The sequence below is a fragment of the Geotrypetes seraphini genome, chromosome 12, assembly GCF_902459505.1.
Source record: "Geotrypetes seraphini chromosome 12, aGeoSer1.1, whole genome shotgun sequence".
Lineage (NCBI taxonomy): Eukaryota > Metazoa > Chordata > Amphibia > Gymnophiona > Dermophiidae > Geotrypetes > Geotrypetes seraphini.
In genome coordinates, this window is record NC_047095.1 from 52,379,319 (window position 1) to 52,400,446 (window position 21,128).

Consider the following 21,128-nt stretch of genomic DNA (forward strand, 5'->3'; position numbering starts at 1 on the left):
GTCCAGCAGAAGAGGTAGCACTGCGGAGCGCAATTGGCACTTGGAGCTTGGCAGAGGGGCAGTCCAAGCAAGTTCAAGTCAGTGGGACATCTAGCAGCCACCAGCCCAGAGTGTTCCTGCAGGAGGGGACTTGATAGGGAAGAGCTAGGGAAGGACATAAGGAAGGATGGAGGGTTGTGACACAGCGGCCACACTGCCATGCCCATATAAAGATCAGCCTTGGTGACAGGAAGGAATCAGGAGTTGCTGCTTAGGCACAATGACTAATGAATTCAAAGAGCGTTGAACTAATTGATCAAAATACAGTACACTTCTCCCTCCATATTCATAGGTTTGGCACTCGTGACTTTGATTATTCACGGCTTTTATCTTGCTGGCTCTGCCCCCGAATGGCATCATCCTGAAGTGCCGAGAAAAAGATCAGCGCTCTCTTTTCAGCGTGGTCGGGTAAACGGCAGCGTTGGAGAAAAGTGTGCAAAGAGAAAATTTCAGCATTTGCTTCAGCGTGGTCAGGCAAATTAATTAATCCTGCTGTTGTTGCTGGGAGGTGCAGAGTGAAAAGTTCAGCAAACCAGAGCTATACACTACCCGTATCTGGGACTGTATTGCCTCTCCTTCAGGAACAGGTCAAGTCTCCCTCCATATTCGCAGTACGGCTACAAAGCGTAAGGCTCCTAGGGCTACCGAAAGTGCTCTCAAGAGGGAAGAAAGTGAAAACTGTACCAGAAAAGATTGAATTATTGGATATGCTTCGTAAAGTCAGCCTCCGCTGTTGCTCAGCATTTAGGAAATTAATGAATCAATCTTAAGTACATAAAGAAGAAGGAAAAGCCAATGCGGATGGCCACCAGGATGGTCTCAGGGCTCAGGGGTTTCTCGTACGAGGAAAGACTGAACAAATTGTGGCTCTACACTCTCGAAGAACGTAGGGAGAGGGGAGACATGATTGAGACATTTAAGTACATCACGGGACGCGTCGAGGTGGAAGATGACATCTTTCTTCTCAAAGGACCCACGACCACAAGAGGGCATCCGCTCAAACTCAGGGGGGGGGGAAGTTTCGTGGAGACGCAAGGAAGTACTTCTTCACAGAAAGAGTGATTGAGCAGTGGAACAAGCTTCCAGTGCAGGTGATCAAGGCCAGCAGCATCCCGGACTTTAAGAATAAATGGGATACCTGTGTGGGATCCTTACAGGGGTCAAGTCCAGGAATAGGGTCACTAGGGTAAAGTAAAGTGGCTGTATAATTAAAGGGGTCAGTTGACTCCAAGGGGTGGGTCAAGAGAGTGGGCAGACTTAATGGGCTATAGCCCTTATCTGCCGTCATCTTTCTATGTTTCTATGTTTCAACTACACCAGCGGGTGTGAAGACATCACATGTTGTGCGAGATCGCAATCTCTCTCGTGTGGAAACTGCAACATTTATGTGGGTTGCAGAATTGCTATAAGAAGAGAATTCCTGTAGATTCTGTGTTGGTAAGAGGAAGGCAAAGTCTTTGTATGATAACTTGAAGAAAAGGGAAGGCGGATTGTTGCAATCAAGTTTCAAGTTTATTAAAAATATTTTAAACCGCTTAATCAGGTTTCTAAGCGGTGTACAATATGAAATTAACATAAAAACAGGTTAAAATTAGGGATACCAAACAATACCAAACTAATTTAGTGAAACACATAATAATACATATGGACTAACTTCAAACAATAGGAAAAAAAAAAAGGGAAGAATTACAATCGTGAGAGATAGTGCAACAATAAAGGGAAAGAACAATAGGTTAGGATAAAAAGAGATGAAACTTGTTTGTTTCTGTCCTTAAAAGGACAGTTATTGTTCAAAGGCATCCTGGAACAAAAATGCAATCTATGGACTATCAGGCCAGTAAAGGGTGTTTTGATAAATTCCAGCACAGGTATGGCCTTCGTAATGTGAAAGTGACAGGAGAAGCAACATCTGCCAACCAAGAGGCAACTAGAAAGTTCCTTACCAAATTTAAGGAAATTATTGAAGAGAAGGGATATGAACCTAAGCAGGCATTCAATGCCGATGAAACCACTCTATTTTGGAAGAGAATGCCAAAGAGGACTTTGGGCTAGATTCACCAACCTGCCTCTCCGTACCCGATCCTTGGCCGATCAATTCACAAAGGGAGAATATTCAAATAGGGGTGATCGGAGGCACGCCCCCATCCGACGACACGGATCGCTGTGTAGCGATCCCGACGCATGCGCAGACCATCTACTTTGTCTGTAGATGGTCTGCGCATGCGTTCACTGTCCTGCCTGTTCATCCGAGTCCTCAGGAGTCCTGGCCTGCGTCAACAATTCCCCTCCATGACTACTTCGCAAGCACGAAAATGTTTCTCCTGGGGTTAGCGGCACTCAAGTTCACTCAGCCCCATCGAGTCACCACAGCTAAGCAGGCATAATTATTGACTCTCCTACTCTCTGCCGCCATTCCCCACAGTGCAGCCCCGCTTTAAACCCATGGGTTAAAACCACGGGCTCACACTGCAGGGAAGGGAGGCAGAGAGCAGGGTGGCCAGAGCAAGAGATCGGGTCAGAGAGCAGGGCGGCCAGAGCAGGAGAACGGAGATCGGAGCAGAGAGCAGGGCGGCCAGAGCAGAAGATTGGAGATCGGGGCAGAGAGCAGGGTGGCCTGAGCAGGAGATTGGAGATCTGGGCAGAGAGCAGGATTTTAGCACAAGCGACTGGTCCGCACCAGTCGCTTGTTTTTTTGATCGGCCAGTCAGTCGGTGTGCCAGAAGAAAGTTTAGTGAATAACGTCCTTCGTGCTTTGCATGCTGTTTCCCCTTATTTGCGTGCATGGATTGGGTTAGTGAATCGGGTCGGAGGGAAATCGGTTTGCAAAAAGGTTGCAATCCGATCAGTACAGGATCGGTTTGCTTAGTAAATCTAGCTCTTTATTAGCAAAGAGGAAAAGCGAGCACCAGGCTTCAAGGATGCAAGGGATAGACTAACCATACTGCTTTGTGCCAATGCAGTAGGCCATATAATAAAGCTTACACTGATTTATAGAGCTGCGACCCCCGAGCCTTGAAGGGAAAAGATAAGTTCCAACTGCCTGTTTACAGGATGCACAACAAAAAGGCTTGGACAATGAGGGCACTGTTTCTTGAGTGATTTCATCATTATTCTGTGCCTGAAGTAAGAAAATACCTAGCCAGTAAGGGAAGGGAATTCAAGGTTCTGCTGCTATTGGACAATACCCCCAGACACCTAGAACCACATGAGTTCCATACTGAGAATATTGAGGTCATCTACATGCCCCCCAACACAACATCTCTCATCCAGCCTCTCTACCAGGGGTTAATATTGACAGTCAAGGCACACTACACATGGTATTCAATGGAAAGGATTGTAATGTAATGTAATGTAATTTATTTCTTATATACCGCTAAACTCCGTTAGGATTCTAAGCGGTTTACAGAAAAAATAGACAATAGGGTGCATTAAAATTATAAGTAAAATAGGTACTTAGATATTCCCTTACTGTCCATGCAATGGGAGAAAACACCATTGTGGAGAACATCATGAAAACGTGGAAGGACTTCACTATCGCCAATGCCATCAATGTTATTGAAAGAGAGCTGAAAGCTGTCAAGCCAGAGACAGTGAACTTGTGCTGGAAGAATCTTTGGGCTGAATGTGTAAATGAGTTCACTGTCATTGCCACAGAGCCAGTCAAAAAAATTATGAAAGTCATCGTAGACTTGGCAAAGAATGTGGGTGGGGAAGGCTTTCAAGATATGGATCTGGGGAATATTCAAGACTTAATAGATACCAGAGCCGATGAATTAACAGAAGATGACCTAATTGACCTGATTATTCCTGAAGGAGAGGCAATACCAGGTGAAGAGGATGGAGATGAACAAGAACAAGTGCTAGAAGACAAGTTTACATTGGACAATATTGCAGAGGGTCTACGTAGGTTCAATGCTGTCATGGACTTTTTTTTTTTTTATGACCGACCCATCCATGGTACGTGCCTTGAAAGTAAAGGAGTTAGCAGAAGCTTCAATGTCTACATACACAAATATATATATATAAAGAAATGAAGCAGAAGAGCCATATGGAAATCACAATATATTTCCAGAAGATACCGAGAGTCTCTGCCTCCCCATCCATCTCTTCCATATTAGCCACCTATGAGGAGGCACCCCTTTCGTCTCCTCCTCCTCCTTCTGCACCGCATACTGAACATGTACAGGATGATAAGGATGAATACACCACCTGGATAAGAGATAGGTATTTGTTACAGTATTATGTTTTATAGGATAGTACTGTATATGAACCATTCTCTTAAGGGATTACAGTATAGTATATGTACATGGTCAATTCTATAATACTGTACAGTACTTGACTTGTACTCCTAAAGTGTGCAATACAGTGCAAGAACTACAATGCATAACTTTTTCTTTTTTTTTTTTTTTAACAATTGCAAATACCAACAATAAGTTTTATTTACAATTTTAGGGTATTCACGAAGGCTATATGATGGCAAAAAGCTATTTGTGATTTTTTGGTATTCATGGGCCGTCTTTGACCCTAATCCCCTCAAATATGGAGGGAGAAGTGTAGTATAGGCTATAAGCAAAGTAATTGGTTAAGAGTGTTGGTATTAGATTGTATGATACTTGGTTTAAGATCTATGCATTCAGAAATTGTCTCCAAACAAAGCTTTAAACATTGCTAATCTTTCAAGGATTTTATAGTTAAACCGATACATAGTTCAATAAAACTGTTAAATCTTTTGATAACCTTGTTCACAGAGGTCCTTTTGGGGTTTTCTTGGGAGGGGGAAGAGGGTAAACCCACTTACTAATCCTTTTCTTCCTCAGGTGAAGACACCAGACACCAGAAGCATAAGGGACTGTCGAAGTTTGCCTTAGGAAGACTCCAGCCAGGTCAGGGCCTTGTCCCAGGGAAGCCCACAATGGGGCATTGCATATTTTTTTCTTATCACATGCTAAAATGTGCTTTAATACGTGATACCAACAAAATTGCAGAAGCCTGTACCACTTCCTATTTAGGAGGCAGTGAGGCCCTGATTCTGGAACTGGTACCAGAAGATATGTGGCTTTGTCTCAGGAAATAAAAGTACCCCAGGAAATGGCCCCTCCTAGCTATGTAGCATGAAAAATTTTATAATTCTGATATAATCTTAAAATATGTAGCCTGAAATGATTTCATAATTCTGCTTGGAGTTAAAATGTATTTGGTTTTGTTGGAAGTAAATTATGTAAGGTTGTTGGAATTATTGCCTGACCCAAGACAGGATGTGATTTAAATTATGGATTTATAGAAAAGTGAACTTCTATTTGAATTTAAGTTAAATGAGTAATTTTGATGGCTTTAAATTCTGACTTGGTCTTTGAGCCAGCAGAGCCATCTGTTCAGAAAGGTGTTAAATGCCCCATTCAATAGAGCACAAAAGAAAGGACTGAGCCATCACCTTCAGAAAGTGTTAAGTACAAAGACATGGCCAGGGTGGATACCAGAGCTAAACAGAACTTTAACAGGATGTAGATCAATAGAAGCCCTTCACACCAAATTCATCTCTGGACTACTGCAGTCTGCAGGACAATAGAAGCTCATCACACTATTTTACAATTAAACAAATACCATAAATAGATTGTAACCTACCCTCTCTAACTGCATTCCATATGTATTTTTCATACAGTTCTTCACTGTCAGTTTAATTTCCATCCTATAAGTTCACATAGAATTTTTCTTTTTTCAACCATCTTTATTTTCTCTTCTTTATTAATTTCCAGGTACTTTAGTTAGATTGTGAGCCTTCGGGACAGTAAGGGAATTTTTTAAGTACCTTCTTACTTCTCATTTATAATCTTAATGTATATTTTCTTCAAACCGCTTAGAACCTAACGGATGTAGCGGTATATAAGAAATAAATTACATTACATTACATTATTTTAAGCCAAACTACTCAGACATAGATTCACACCACATTCAGCAAGGATAAGTAACAATACTCTGTATTGGGACACCATTTTAAGCCAGTGTAATTCAATCATGACATCACCTAGAAACAGAGGGAAATGAAAGACTGCTGTATGATTGGATGTGATGCCCTGTCAGCTTCAGTTATGCATCATGGGTCCAGAGACCTAGGATTCTATTTTTAGAACAGGTCTCAACTCTATAAATATGAAGTAGAATCCTTTCTAACCAGGGAAGGGCTCTCTCTCCCTCTGGAACCAGCCTGGATCAAGATACAACTCTTCTTCTCCCTGGATCACCATGCTGCTTCACTAGGCTGCGCAGCCTCTTCTCCATTTTAAGGACTTTTCACATTGTGAGTAACTTTTTTGAATCCAGATAAATTGATCCTTCTGCTTTAGCAATATTTGCCTTGTATAATACTATTAGCTTGCTTAATGATCCTAGGCTGTACAGGCTTGATTTTAATGCTTTTAAATAAATTTTCAGTTTGCTTATAAATGTTCTGAGTCTTAGTTCTTGATGTTTAATTATTGTTACAGAGCTAAGTTTTAATCAAACAAACTAACTTTCTTTTTTTAAAATTTTTTTAAATTCTTTATTCATTTTCAAAGTGTGATAAAATGTCCAAACAAATTAACAATATCTATATCACTTAATAATCATCAATGGTAACAGTGATAAATACTTAACTCCCCCCTTCCCCCCTTACCTATCAAATAATCAATACTTATACAATACATAACTATAAAATCCCCCCCCCCTTCCCTCACAATTGAACTTGTAAATATAAGGGAAAAGAAAATTTCATCTAATACTTTGTTAATGGCTCCTAATAAACATCTTGAAATTTCTTGAAACTACCCCGCTGTATTGCCAGAAATCTCTCCATTTTATATTTAACTCATTTTTATTAATAGAAGCAAGACTCAGCAAACATCAGAAAAACAAGACAACTAGTAATATAACAAGTTTTACATACCAATTGAAAACCAACCCCAGGCCCACCCCCCCCCCCGAACCCCCACCACCCAACCACCCTCCCACCCCTAAAAACAGCAGCGGCAACTAAACTAAATTACAAAACCAATGTTTGAGGGGGCAAGAAAAGAAATGAACAGTGGAATAACATTAGGAATCCCAAATTTGGCATTGAACATAAGATGTAAAGGTAAAACTAAAGGACTGCCAACATTGGCGGAACAACCATCCCGCCTCTCCATTTTATATATATATGACATAAGGAATTCCACCAAAAATTATAATTTAATCTACTCCAGTTTTTCCAATTATATGTAATTTGTTGAATGGCAACACCAGTCATTATGAGTAATAATTTGTTATTGTTTGTAGAAATCTGACTTTTTTGCTCTCATTGCCATACCAAATAGCACAGTATCATATGATAATATGAAATGGATTTCCAGAAATTCATAATAAATGGACAATAGAATAATAAATGATCTAAAGTCCCTGCTTCGAGATGACAGTGCCAACATCTATTAGACTTAGAGCTGCCCAATTTTTGTAACCGAACAGGCAAACTAACTTTCATTAATAGTTCTTTATGATATATTTCTCTCATTTAATAATAATTTTTATAAGAGCTAGACACTGGTTCAAGGCAACTATTCAAATGGTCCCAAGTGAAACCCTTATTCAAATTTAAATGGTCAAACAGCAAGTCAAATCCTTAAACTCACTTTATTACAAAGCTGAGGAGAACACAGATAAAGGATTTTCTAAACCCAGAACAAAATACAGGTAGACAGGTGGGCATAGTAAGTTTGGGGGGAGTTTTGGAGGGCTCATCATACATTACAAGAGGATTCTGGTGAGATGTACACTTGGCACCTTTTATGTGAAGTTCACGCTAGAGAATGATACGGGGACAAATTTTTCCCTGTCCCCGCATGAACTCATTTTCCCATCCCCGTGAGTTCTTTTCCTATGCCTCCCCCATTCCTGCAAGCTCCGTCCTCATCTGAACAAGCCTCATACGCTTTAAAATCATAAGTGTTGAAGGTTTGTGCAGTTAAGGCAGAGCTTACAGGAATGGGGCAGGGACAGAGACAGTGACAAAACTCATGGGGACGAAGTGAGGAAATTGAGTTCCTGTGGGAACAGGAACAAATTTGTCCCCGTGCCATTCTCTAGTTCACACCAGTACCCCCTAAGATATCCCACTGCTCTGCTGGCATGTCTATGTGGCCCTGCCTACGTCCAAATGGCTTGTATTGGACATTTTGATCCCGGATGACCCCCAAAATTAGATGTCTTAGGGGCCAAGATACCTGGACAGGTGATTTTCAGACTTAGACGCGCTATCAAAATTTGCCCTCCACAGGCCATTTTTGGATTTCTAATCACCCTTTCCAGGTGCCTATGCAACTTGCAGCACTGATTTCAATGGGCAGGATCAAATCCCACAATGCTTTATGTAAGTTCAAAATCAGGGCAGTGAATTTCTTCTGTTTTGATATTGTTACGAAGCATCACATTCTTTTAGGTTTTTAAGTATGTTTTTGAACATTTATTTACAGTGTCTTTAACTGATGAGAAACCACATGGCCAGAACCCTCAGCATGGATCTCCTGGAACTTATTACATTAATGCTCAGAACCACTTTTGAAAAGTGCATAATCACTCTTTTTTTGCAGGGTGGGGTCATCAGAGAAACTCAGCTATTATCCCAAGTCATCAAAATGTTTTAACAACCCCCCCCCCCTCTCTCTAATGCAAAACCTACTCTTTGAGGTGCCAGCCGAGCTGTACTGTGTTTTGCTGTTCTTGTTGCTAGGAAACAGGGCTGGTTTTGCTTATTTTCATCCCTTGGGCTGTTTCACAACACTTTGTAATATATGCTGCTTTTTTTTTTTCCTAGTAGACATCTGGTTTGGATTTTGGAATCTTTTCTTCAAACTGTGGCTTTTTGATAACAGCGTGCTATCGTGAGGATCCCACAACTAGTTATAGTGACCTCAGGATCTCTCTGTGATTTCACACATGATTCTTAAGGCAATTTTTGAAGAGAATAAATAGAACGATTTTCAGATATTTAGTTGCATTAAAAATCTGAATAAAAATTGTCCTCCCCTCTGTGGGCAAAATTACAATGCTCTTTCACTATTATTCACCTGTGGTGAGAAGGGTGAGTCTGGGGTTAGGGTATTATGGGGCTGGCTGACTATTGATGGGAATTTCATTTGACTTCCTGACAGGTGGTTTCAGCTGTAGAATTTCCCTGTTTCCCAGCAAGTGTAAAAGTCCTTGAATGCTAATGTACCTGAGGCATGTCAAGTTTCTTTATTTTAAAAAGAAAAACTCTGCTTTAAAAATGACCTTGCATGCACAAACCTGCAGGCACCACATGTGGGTTCAAAATTATCTCCTAGAAGTTCTTGTTTCCTCCGTTTTTTGTTTGTTTGTATTCAGTGTTCTTTCTTCCTTCCTGGTTTTTAGATAAGTTTGGGGGAGAGTTGATTCAAAATTATGCAAGAAAATCGACTTACAAAAGTTAGGGGGTTTTGTTGACTTCTTGTCATGGTAGATTTTTTATATTTTATGATTTATTGAATAAGTGTTATTTGTTATGTTGCAGTATAAAAATAATCCAAATGAAATAAAATAAACAGTCTGATAATAGGGATGTATATTCATTAGCATGCATTTGGTGTGTTTGTATGCATTACAAGGGGATGCTGAAAAGTTCTCAGCCGAACCAGGAAGAGAATGGTCCAATCAGTGATCGGATGCCTTTCTTTAACCAATAATTTTCTTCTCTGGCAGAGTTGATGAATTATTCATAGGGCTCCTTTTACGAAGGTGCGTTAGGGCCCTAACGCATGGAATAGCGCGTCCTGAAATGCTGCGCGCGCTAGCCGCTACCGCCTCCTCTTGAGCAGGTGGTAGTTTTTTGGCTAGCGCGCGCTAATCCGGTGCGTGCGCTAAAAACGCTAGCGCATCTTCGTAAAAGGAGCCCGTAATTTTTACCATGCGAGCTATGGTATGATTTTGTAGATATGATTTTTGAGGATTGTATGTTTATTTTATCATGTTTTTTGTTTTAAAATTATGTATGTAAATTAATGTAAACCGTTTAGCTTTAAACGGTATAGAAATTTTTTAAATAAATCAATCAAAACATAGAATTGTGTTTCTGAAAATTGGAACTTAATGAAATAAGATACTCTTTTCAGCTACAGTAGCAAAATAATGCTCAGAATTTAGGAAGTTAGTTGGTTGGATGAGAACTTTTCACCACCCCGTTGACAATTTAGTGAATATTAACCTAGGAATAAACACATGTCAAGTAACATGTCAAAAAGTTCTAATGCGTGTTACAATTTTTTAACAATCAAAACATTTGAAATGAACCTAAAACATATCTAAAAATCATTGAAAAGTGGATGTTTTGGTAAGGAAGGGTTTCAACACATTGTGGAAATTGCGTATCAATAAAACCTATTTTGACGTCTCATCTTCAGGATTTTGACGTCTCATCTTCAGGATTTTGAAGGTTTCTATCATGTCTCCTCTAAGTCACCGCTTTTCCTGGAAATGCTGGGGCTATTCTCCCTGGAAAAGCGGAGACTTAGAGGAGACATGATAGAAACCTTCAAAATCCTGAAGGGCATAGAGAAGGTAGACAGGGACATATTCTTCAGACTGTGGGGAACCACAAGTACAAGGGGGCACTCGGAGAAATTGAAAGGGGACAGGTTTCGAACAAACGCTAGGAAGTTCTTTTTTACCCAGAGGGTGGTGGATACATGGAACGCGCTTCCGGAGGTTGTGATAGGCCAGAGCACGCTACAGGGGTTCAAGGAAGGTTTAGATGGTTCCTAAAGGATAAGGGGATTGAGGGGTACAGATAGAAGTAGAGGTAGGTTATAGGAATAGTCAGGGACCACTTCACAGGTCATAGGCCTGATGGGCCGCCGCGGGAGCGGACCGCTGGGCGCGATGGACCTCTAGTCTGACCCAGTGGAGGCAACTTTTTATGTTCTTATCTTTTATATTATTGGTTTGGTTCAGTCATTAGTTCGGAGCCAGTTGGATTACTGTATTATTGTCTACTCTGCTGGTTACCCAAAAAATCTATGTAGATTGTGCATTATTCAGAATGCTGTCGTTTGACTGATCTTTAATTGCATTGGATTTACTATAAAATTTAAAATGTCTGGCAGGCCAATTATTGACATACAATGGGCCAGATTTGGCCCGTGAGCCAGAGTTTGACATGTCTGCAGCACACAGATACCTATGTGGATAAATTAGGATGGCTGAATATTGATCACATCTGGATAATTTCCAGTGGTCAGTATATATTCAGATATTTGGCACTGGAATCTGGAATTTTAACTTTCAATATTGTGGTTGGTGGTTCTGACCCCCAAAGTTTAATCATCGGGTGGAGGGGAGGGGAGGGAAGGGAGAGGAAAAAATGTGCTAAAGCCTACTTTTTGGGACGTGCATAGAGTGGATCCCCTAAAACTCTATGAAAAATCAGTCTGAATCAAGCATCAAACCCAAAAGGACGCTGCTTTTTTTTTTTAATCTTAAAGATTCTATTCTTGCTCCTCTACCTTATGTATTTCCCTGACATCTTCTTCTATAAATAATGTATTCTAACCTCCTCCCTTTTGTTCCAGTTCATCCATATGACTAGTTCATCTTTTAGGGCTCCTTTTACGAAGCCGCATTATTGGCTTTATTGCACGCACCTTTTTAGCACGCGCTAACCCCCGCGCTAGCCGAAAAACTACCGCCTGTAGCGGTTAGCACGGCCGGCAAATTGGCGCACGCTATTACGCGCATTAAACTGCTAACGCAGCTTCGTAAAAGGAGCCCTTAATTGTTTAAAGACCTTATAAATCTTGAACTAACAATCATAATGCATTTCCCTTTTTTAAAAAATATTATTTTATATACACCGCCTTGAAGTCTGAATAGGGGTATAACAAATTTTTAATAAACTTGGTAGATTAGGTTGGACAAAACACACACTCACAATGATCTCACAAGTCCTCTTCACTTTGGAAAGTACAATAAAAAAAGAAAGTTTGCAATCATTTTAAAGACTTTGCCCCATTCATTTTGATTCGGTACCTTTCCCTTTTGAGAAATTGTGGTTCGGTAAAATCCCACCATAGACAAAACCCCTGAATGAAAGCCAAGATTTATGCTCATGATAAGAGGCCTCAGTTAGTTTGTTGACCTTCCAAATTTTTTCTACCTGTGCTTACATTTCACCCAACTTTGACTGCATTTTAGACTCTGGAAAGTACATCAACCAACGACCTTTCATGTGATGTATAAAATCGTACACATAGAAGGATGTAAATGTATAAGCCAGGAGGAGAATAATATTCTCCTGAATGGTTGTTGGTTTTTTGTTTTTTTTTTTTAAATTATGCTGTCATATTTCTTGAAGAGATTCATTTCTCCAATGAATCTAAGAAGTTTCAAGTTTATTCCGATTTTTGATTAAACGCTTGTTCAAAATGCAAAGCGATTTACAAAATATTAAAAAATAACATATAAACAAATAAATATTAGACATAGTAAACATACTTGGCCATGATAACATTTGTAGAGCATCATTTGTAGAGCCAGAACGATCTTAAAACGTTACCATATTGCTTACCAAGTCACAGTTCATCTCGTAAAGCAAGTTTCAAGTTTAATAAGGATTTGGTTGATCGCTTAATCAGAATTCTAAGCGATGTACATATCGGTAAAATTACAAAATTTAGGGAACAATACAACAAATGACAAAAACTAAGTCTTAAAACAAAGAGAAAAAAGGTCCCAACCTAAACCGCAGTATAAAACCAACCGAGAGCAAACAAAATAAAATAAAAACTGCAGATCTGTACAAGACGTAGGCAAAATTTATTGTGACAAAAAATTTATATGCAAACCCTTTTACCAATCAAGGGACCCAACACGGTCCGTGTTTCGGACAAACCTTCGTCAGGGGTCCATGGTAAAAAAAGGGATAATCAAAAAAGTCACAAAAAATTGTAGAGTAGCAGCAAAGTGTAAGCGACGTCAAAATTCACCACTGCAATGAGCCATCGCAAAAAAGACTTGCAAGACTAATTATACACTAACATTACAAACCCATTAAAACACAAGGAGAGGTAGGGAGAGGAAATGCAAATTGGTTGATAGTAAGTAAAACATTCAAGGAAAAAACAAAAAGGAAAGGAAAGATCAAGTTGACCATGCACAGGTACTCCAAATTCTATATATGGTGCTTTGAGTTGCATGCACAGATTTGGACATGTGCCCAATCTGTGTGCATAAATTAATTGAATAACAAGCCAATTAGTGGTGATAATTGGCTTCTTAACAAGCAAGTATCTGCATTAATTGGATTTAATTTATACGTATGCATATAAATTTAGGAACGGGATCTGTGCCTAAATTTTACATGTGGAGACAAAGAGGGGGCGTGGAAACAGAAGGGTCAAGGGCAGATTGGGGCATTTCTCAAATTTACTACTACTATTTATCACTTCTGTAGCACTGAGAGGCATATGCAGCGCTGTACATTTTGACATTTAACAGACGGTCCCTGCTCAGAGGAGCTTACAATCTTACTTGGATAGACAGACATGACATATAAGGTTGGCGATCCAGAACCCAAGGTGAGAGGAGTTAGGAGTTGAAAGCAGTTTCGAAGAGGTGGGCTTTTAACTTGGATTTGAACACTGCCAGAAACGGAGCTCGCTGTTGGGATTCGAGTAGTTTGTTCCAGGCATGTGACATCATTGCGCTCGCATCTGTGCATGCGCAGATGCGGACCTGAAGAGATGAGGTTTCTGGAGTAGGGCTGGGGTTGGGAAGAGGCCGAACAGGGCGGGACTTTGGGCAGAATGAGGCGGGTCCACAAATCTTCTTTTTTTTTTATAAATTAAAAATTTGATAACCCTAGCTCTATGACTGCTGTAAGACTTTGAGCCTAAAATATAAGCATGCAGTTGACCTGTTACTCTAGTATTCCATAAAGGAAATAGGTGCTCATTTTCCTATACAGATTAGGATCCAAGTATAGCAAGGGAAGGAGGTGCCTGGAGCGGTGGCACCCAGTGCATTCTTCCTTGCTGCACCTGGCCCCCACCCTCGCAGTCTTTCCTGCCGCACCCAGCCCCGTATACCCTCGTCAAAAATCTTTATCAGCAGGAAGCAGTGTCTACTGCCTGCTGCTCATGCCGGCCTCCACTCTCCCTCTGATGTCACTTCCTGGTGGGTGGGCGGCGAGGAGGAGAGGCGCTGGTGCCTGTGGTGGTCTGCCCCCTCCATTCCCCTCACTACGCCACTGCAAGTAGTCACCTCTTTGGTGCCCCAGAATAGACAAACCTTTATAGAAAACCCTCATAATGTTGGACACGTGACCATATGAGATCTGAAAATGACCTGACAGAATGTTTTTCAAGTATAAAAACGCAACGCTTTTGAAGACTGAGATGATTTAATTTATTGTTAACATTTATATAAACTTTTATATTTTTTTTTCTAATTTAGCTGATGTCCAAACGTTTCGTCAACGTAGCGTATAAACAAACTGTTTACTGTGGCAAGATCTTGTTTCAAATACTTCCACTTTGTTTATTAAGCTGGCATCTGATATATTTTCCCCTATAATTTATCTGTTTGTCTGTTCCTTGTGTAGCTTTCTCTAAGGTTCTTAAATGTACCGGCCCGGCTGAAGTCTCTCCTGATCCGATTATTGCATCTGCTGCTATTAAAGCAGCAGGAAGAGGGAGACTCCTGCATAGATTCCCACATTCCATAAGACGCACCCAATAGAAATTTCAGAATTCCCTCTTCATTGTCCCTCAGTGACAGCGAGATGACTGACCGCTCGACCCAGAGCGTTTCTAGACCTACGAGTTTGATTTGTCTCTGATGGAGTTAAAATATCTTTGGCAAGGACAAATGGCACCCACATGTCTTCCCGCACAGCAACCTGTTTCATGCCTTGTCTTCTGAGCACCAGGAATATATCAAGTGCTTGCATTCTTTCTGGCATGTTAAGTGCTTCAGATAACTTCTTGACTTGTTTTCTGCCCCCCAGTTTAGCGTCTGAAATTGTCAGAGTACAGCAGAGGTCAAGGAAGTATTTGAAGAAGGTATTGGCTTTCGAAACTAATCAAATAATGTGTTAAGTTTCAAGTTTATTAGTTATTTGATTAATCGCCTATCACAATTACTAAGCGATGTACAAATAATAACATAAATTTTTAAAATATACAAAAAATACAAGGTAAACAAAAACAACAATATAAAAATCATTAAAAACTGACAAATTAAAACAAGGTAATTAAAACTATTACGTTAAGTTAGTGCAATAAAATTGTATCACCTTCTTTTTGTTGTTTTATTTCTATTTATTATTTACGAGAGTCATTTCATAAAAAATGCACACTATTTTTTTTTTTATTTATGTTTGTTTGTTTTATTTACGTTTGTTTGTTTTTTCAAGTATTTCTTTACAATCCTTCAATATAGTCTCCCTGCTTTGCCATGACCGAGTCCCAACTTCCGGGAAGCTTTATTATTCCATCCAAGACACCGTTTTTGTTCAGTTGCCGATCATCCTCCGATCCAATCTGATCCGCGCATGCAAATGAGGGGGAACGGCATGCAAATATAGGCAAGCAGCGATTCACTAAAAAAAAAAAAAAAGAGGCACACCGACTGGGCTGGCCAATCTCAAAACAAGTGACTGCTGGGGACCAGTCGCTCACGTCTTTCTGCCTGCATCTCCTGCTCTCTGCCCCAACTCTTCTGATCTCCCCCCTCTCCTGCTCTCCCCCCGACTTTCCAGCTCTCTGTTTGCCCCGATTGCTGCCCTGCTTCTGCCCCGATTCTCCTTGCCTTCCCCACAGTGCGAGCCTGTGGTTTTAACCCGCGGGTTTAAAGTGGGTTAAAACCACGGGCACTTGAAAAAGTTAAAAACAAACAAAAAATGTTTTCTATTCTCTGCTGGGCACGGAGGGCCAGCACATGTGCACACCATCTACAGATGGCCTGCGCTTGCGTTGGGATCACTGGAGAGCGATCCGGGCGGTCGGTTGGGGGTGTGATTCCGAACGACCTCATTTGCATGAGGGCGCTTCGTGAATCAGCCCCCCCCCCCGGCCATGGATCGGATCAGATCGCTCACAGATTGGATCGGATCCATGGCCTTAGTGAATCTAGCCCTATGTAAGGATGGTTAGGGGCGGAGATGACTTTAGTTTTACCTACAATACAATAAGTTAAGGGTCTATTCCAGCAAATAAATTTTGGGGGATTTTAAAGCTTTTCTTTTAGCTCAGACTATTAAAATGTAATTTAACTCAGATATATATATTTTTTAATTTATTTATAAGTTTGCATTATTACATACCAAGTAAACAAACACTTGTACAGAAAGTGAATTAGTCTGAGTACAACTTCGTAAAGTGTTAATCATACCTTAATACAATTTACAAAGAAAAATTAAAAACTAAGAAAAAATTTGACTAAGTCACTCAAGTCCCCAACCTAGGATTCCAAGATTACACATAGACACCCCCCCCCCAAAAAAAAAAACAGCAACAAAACACAGATATTACAGTTGCATTTCCAAAGTGCCATTGTGCATCTTCACTGTTATCATTTTGTCCATGAAGGAAATACTGTTGCCTGATACAGTCGGCTCCAGTGCCTTTATCTCTTGTCTGTGAAGGAAGTAGATAGTGAGGGAGCAATCATGGTGTGTAACATTTTGGTGGGCTTCGAAAGGTCTGAAAGTCTGTTACTGTGGTATGAGATCTCAGCAGTAAATATATAGGGGTCAATTTTCAGATTGTTTGATTTAAGGTACTTTTACTTAACCTGTGGACTTTACACCATTTTTTTAAAGCGAGACTACTTTTGTGCGTTTGTTTTTAAACTTCTAATAAAGTTGTGTGATGTGCCATGTTAGTCCACTTGAAAGGTATTAAATAAAAATAAAAGAAAAAAGAATATAAGATGCTACATTTTTTTTATTGGGCTAATAATACTTTTTTTTTTTCACTAGCTTTGGAAGGCCAGATCCTTCTTCCTCATTCCAGAAGATTCTGGCCTTCAAAAACCAGTCAAAAAATATTGTTAATTCGATTAAAAAAAAAAAAAAAGGTGTCATCATATTTTCTGTCTTTGATTTTTTTTTCTATTTGTTAAACTTACTTTGGGCATTGAGTACCTATAGACATTTGAATTTTCTTTTTCGTGGTGTACCATTTTCACTGAAAGTAATGAGCATATATTTGAAAATGCAAATGGTGGTCATTATTTTCACACCATGCCCTAACTATGCCCTTGGGATTGCCTTTTCTCACTGGGCCTCGTGTGGGAAGTGACATTGGCAAATTTCAGATCAAGGAAAAAACAGCGCAGAATGTCTGAAATTTGGAGTTCCTGCGCTGTTTTCCCAGAAAAAAAAATACTTTTGCAAAATCACTTTGCAGGAGTACCATTAGACATAGAAAAATGTCATATAAAGTCTACCTCATGCAAAAATATTTAAAATTGACGTCAATGGACTGCTGCATTGTAAATTCAGGTACTGCAGCTTATTATTGTCAAATATATAAAAAATGGGGGCTATAAAAGTATTCATAGGACCACTTTTGCTTATATAAATAAATGCACCTCTGAAGGTATACATTAGCCATTTTGGGGAACTAAAAAAATGTTTTTTTTCAGTGGTGGCAGCAGAATTTAAAGGGCTAACATAGCTGGAATTCAAGAACCTGGCTGGCTCAGAGACTAGAGATCCCTGACTAGGGTTACCATAAGGCTCCAGAAAAAGGAGGACGGATTAAGACATCCGGGTTTTACCTCCACTGAACGCAAGGGAAAAAAAAGGAGGCTAAACAGAGACATGTGGGTTTTACTTCCATTGAAAGCAATGGAAGTAAAACCCGAATGTCTCAATCCGTCCTCCTTTTTTCTGGAGCCATATGGTAATCCGGTCCCTGCCTAATGCTCCCTTCACCAGCCCTGATGACACACAAATGTTGCAGATCTAAGACTAACAGGCTCCCTCTCTGAAACAGCAGGGTTTCAAGGAGACTCTTTTTTTTCCCTGTAAATTTATGCCAAATAAAGGTAGACGGCTGCAGGGAAGTCCTCCACTTAGAACAGTTCTGCATAAGAACAAGTTGGTACATTTGGCATCACTTCCCCTAAAATCAGATGAGAGCTGTTAGCTTATCCAAGGGAAGTTCTGCGGTGTTCAATGAATTCAAAAAGTTTCAGGTAAGGACAGCGGTGTGGCGAGGGTGAGAGGCGTCTGGAGCGGTGGCGCCCCTCCCCACCCTCTTCTCCGCCCCTCCCCAATCCACACGCTCCTTCCCAGCCCCATCCTGTCATACGCGCGCTGCGTCCCTTCCCTCGTACCTCCGTAACGTTCCACCAGCGTCGGCTCTTCCTCTGACCACTTCCTAGGTGCGGGTCCAGGAAGTGATGTCAGAGGAAGAGCCAACGCCGGCGCAACAGTAGGCTGGGGGTGGGGGTCGCTGCTCACGCCAGGAACACTACAGAGGTACGGGGGAAGGGAAGCAGCGGCACGTGCATCAGTGGGGGGAGGAGAGCGGAGAGGAGGCGGGTGCCTGCGCCCTCACCTGGGGCTAAGGTTTGGTTCTGAGAAGGGCTGACGCAGCTTTGAAACGCCTGTGACGGATTTTGATCCGCGTTTCTTTTTTGAAATGTTAAAGGAAAAGCTGGACAGCATTGTCCTCAGAGGGGGTCCATTAACTAAGCTGTGGTAGAAAACGGGCTTAGCGTGCCCTTACGTGGGTCTTTCCCATGCATTGAGCGCATTTTTACTGCAGCAGTGACATGGCTTGTTTAAAAAAAAGTTTTGAATTCATGGCTGTATCCTAATCGTGCCATTAGCACATGGCAATTTTAAAAATATTACCATGCTAGCACTCACTGAGACCTATACTGTAGGTCAGGGGTGTCAAAGTCCTTCCTTGAGGGCCGCAATCCAGTCGGGTTTTCAGGATTTCCCCCATGAATATGCATGAGATCTATTTGCATGCACTGCTTCCATTGGATGCTAATAGATCTCATGCATATTCATGGGGGGAAATCCTGAAAACCTGACTGGATTGCGGCCCTCCAGGAGGGACTTTGACACCCCAGCTGTAGGTGCTAAGGGCTCAGGCGGTAATCCTGCAGCGATTAGTTAATGTGTGATTAGTACAGATACGCTGACTCTCCACCTCCCAGATACACTCTTTATTCATTCAATTTTCGATACTGTTCTCCCAAGGGAGTTCAGAATGGTTTACATGAATTTATTCAGGTGCTCAAAGCATTTTTACGTCGGCCCCAGTGGGTTCACAACCTATCTAATGTACCTTGGACAGTGGGGTTGGGTGGGGGGGGGCAGGGGGAATTAAGGGCTAGATTCACTAACCTCAGCTCTCCGATCCGATGTGTGGGCGATCCATGGCCGAGTCTTCCCGGACGACCGATTCACTACACCTCCTCATGCAAATGATTGCAATCGGAGCCACGCCCCACAGCGACCCCAGAGCAATCCTGCAGAGCGATCCTGACACATGCGCCGACCATCTTCTTTGCCTGTAGATGGTCTGCTCATGCACTTGTTCTCTACACAAGCGAGGAAGGGGGTGGGGGAGGAAGGGCTGCGACCTATTTGGACTGGTACAGTAAAGTCAAAGCAGAAGTGTCAAAACTGTTTTTAAATGAGCCCTTTGGGAGGGGTAGGTAAGTGAGGTAAATAAGAACATAAGCTAACCTTTATAAGTAATCGAGCGGAGTGAAAATTTATGGTTTAGCAACCTCTTAAAGAAAATTGGCCACGACCTGATTTGCGGTCTGGGGGTCTTTTTCCATAACCGCCTAAAGACGAAAGCCAGAATAAAACCTTATGCAAAACCAGAGCCATCATAAGCTTGCAGCAGAGGACATCTGTGAAAAGCAGAAGGAAGGTTAGTGAATCGTGTTGGGGTCGCAAAGTGGTCGCAAACTGGTCAGATCACGATCGGTAAGCTTAGTGAATCTAGGCCTAAGTGACTTGCTCAGGGTCACAAGGAGCAGCGTGGGTTTGAACCCACAAGCTCAGGGTGCTGAGGCTCTACCTTTAACTACTGCACCACACTTCCTGGTCCCGCAACCAGGAAGTGACATCAGAAGGAGAGCTGAGGCCAACGCGAGCAGCAGGTCGAAGATGCTGCTCGTGGCCGGTGAAGATCTGCAGAGGTAAGCGGAGGGGAGGAAAGGTGCCGGCACCCCTTTCATGATGGTGCTCGAGGTCATCCGGCCCCTCGGTATAACACCGTGCTTAGAACCAATTCTATAATGGCATCTTGGTGTCAAGGTTCTGTTATAGAATACTAGTTTAAGGTTGGCATTGGAACACTCATGTTTAGGCATGCCCTCTTATTCCAAATCAGTGGCAGCATAAGTTGGCATGCCTATGTGCGCCAACTGACACAAGTAATTTATAGTGTTCTATAACCTATGTGTGTAACTGGGAGACAAGCCTATCGTCTACCTGTGCTCCGCGTCCTTGCAGTTAGGCGCTATGGCACTTAGGCGTTACCTTATAGAATAGTGCATATAGACACCTGGTGCATATAGACACCTGTAAATTAATGGCACCATTGATGTGCATAAGTGATGCCTACCTTTAGGCATCGTTTATAGAATTGTCCTGAATGCATTCAAATACATGCAACACAGCCTATTAATTGCACATTGATCACTTTGCATTGAACTTTGCAAGGTACATATATATATATTAAATAATGCCAGATCCATCTTAAAGAGGCCAGAGATCAATTAACAGAGGATCCTTTCTCCTACCCTCCACTGAATAAGAACATAAGAACTGCCGCTGCTGGGTCAGACCTGTGGTCCATTGTGCCCAGCAGTCCGCTCCCGCGGCAGCCCTAAGGTCAAAGACCAGTGCCCTAACTGAGTCTAGCCTTACCTGTGTACTTTCTGGTTCAGCAGGAACGTGTCTAACTTTGTCTTGAATCCCTGGAGGGTGTTTTCCCCTACAACAGCCTCCGGAAGAGCGTTCCAGATGTCTACCACTCTCTGGGTGAAGAAGAACCTCCTTAGGTTTGTACGGAATTTATCCC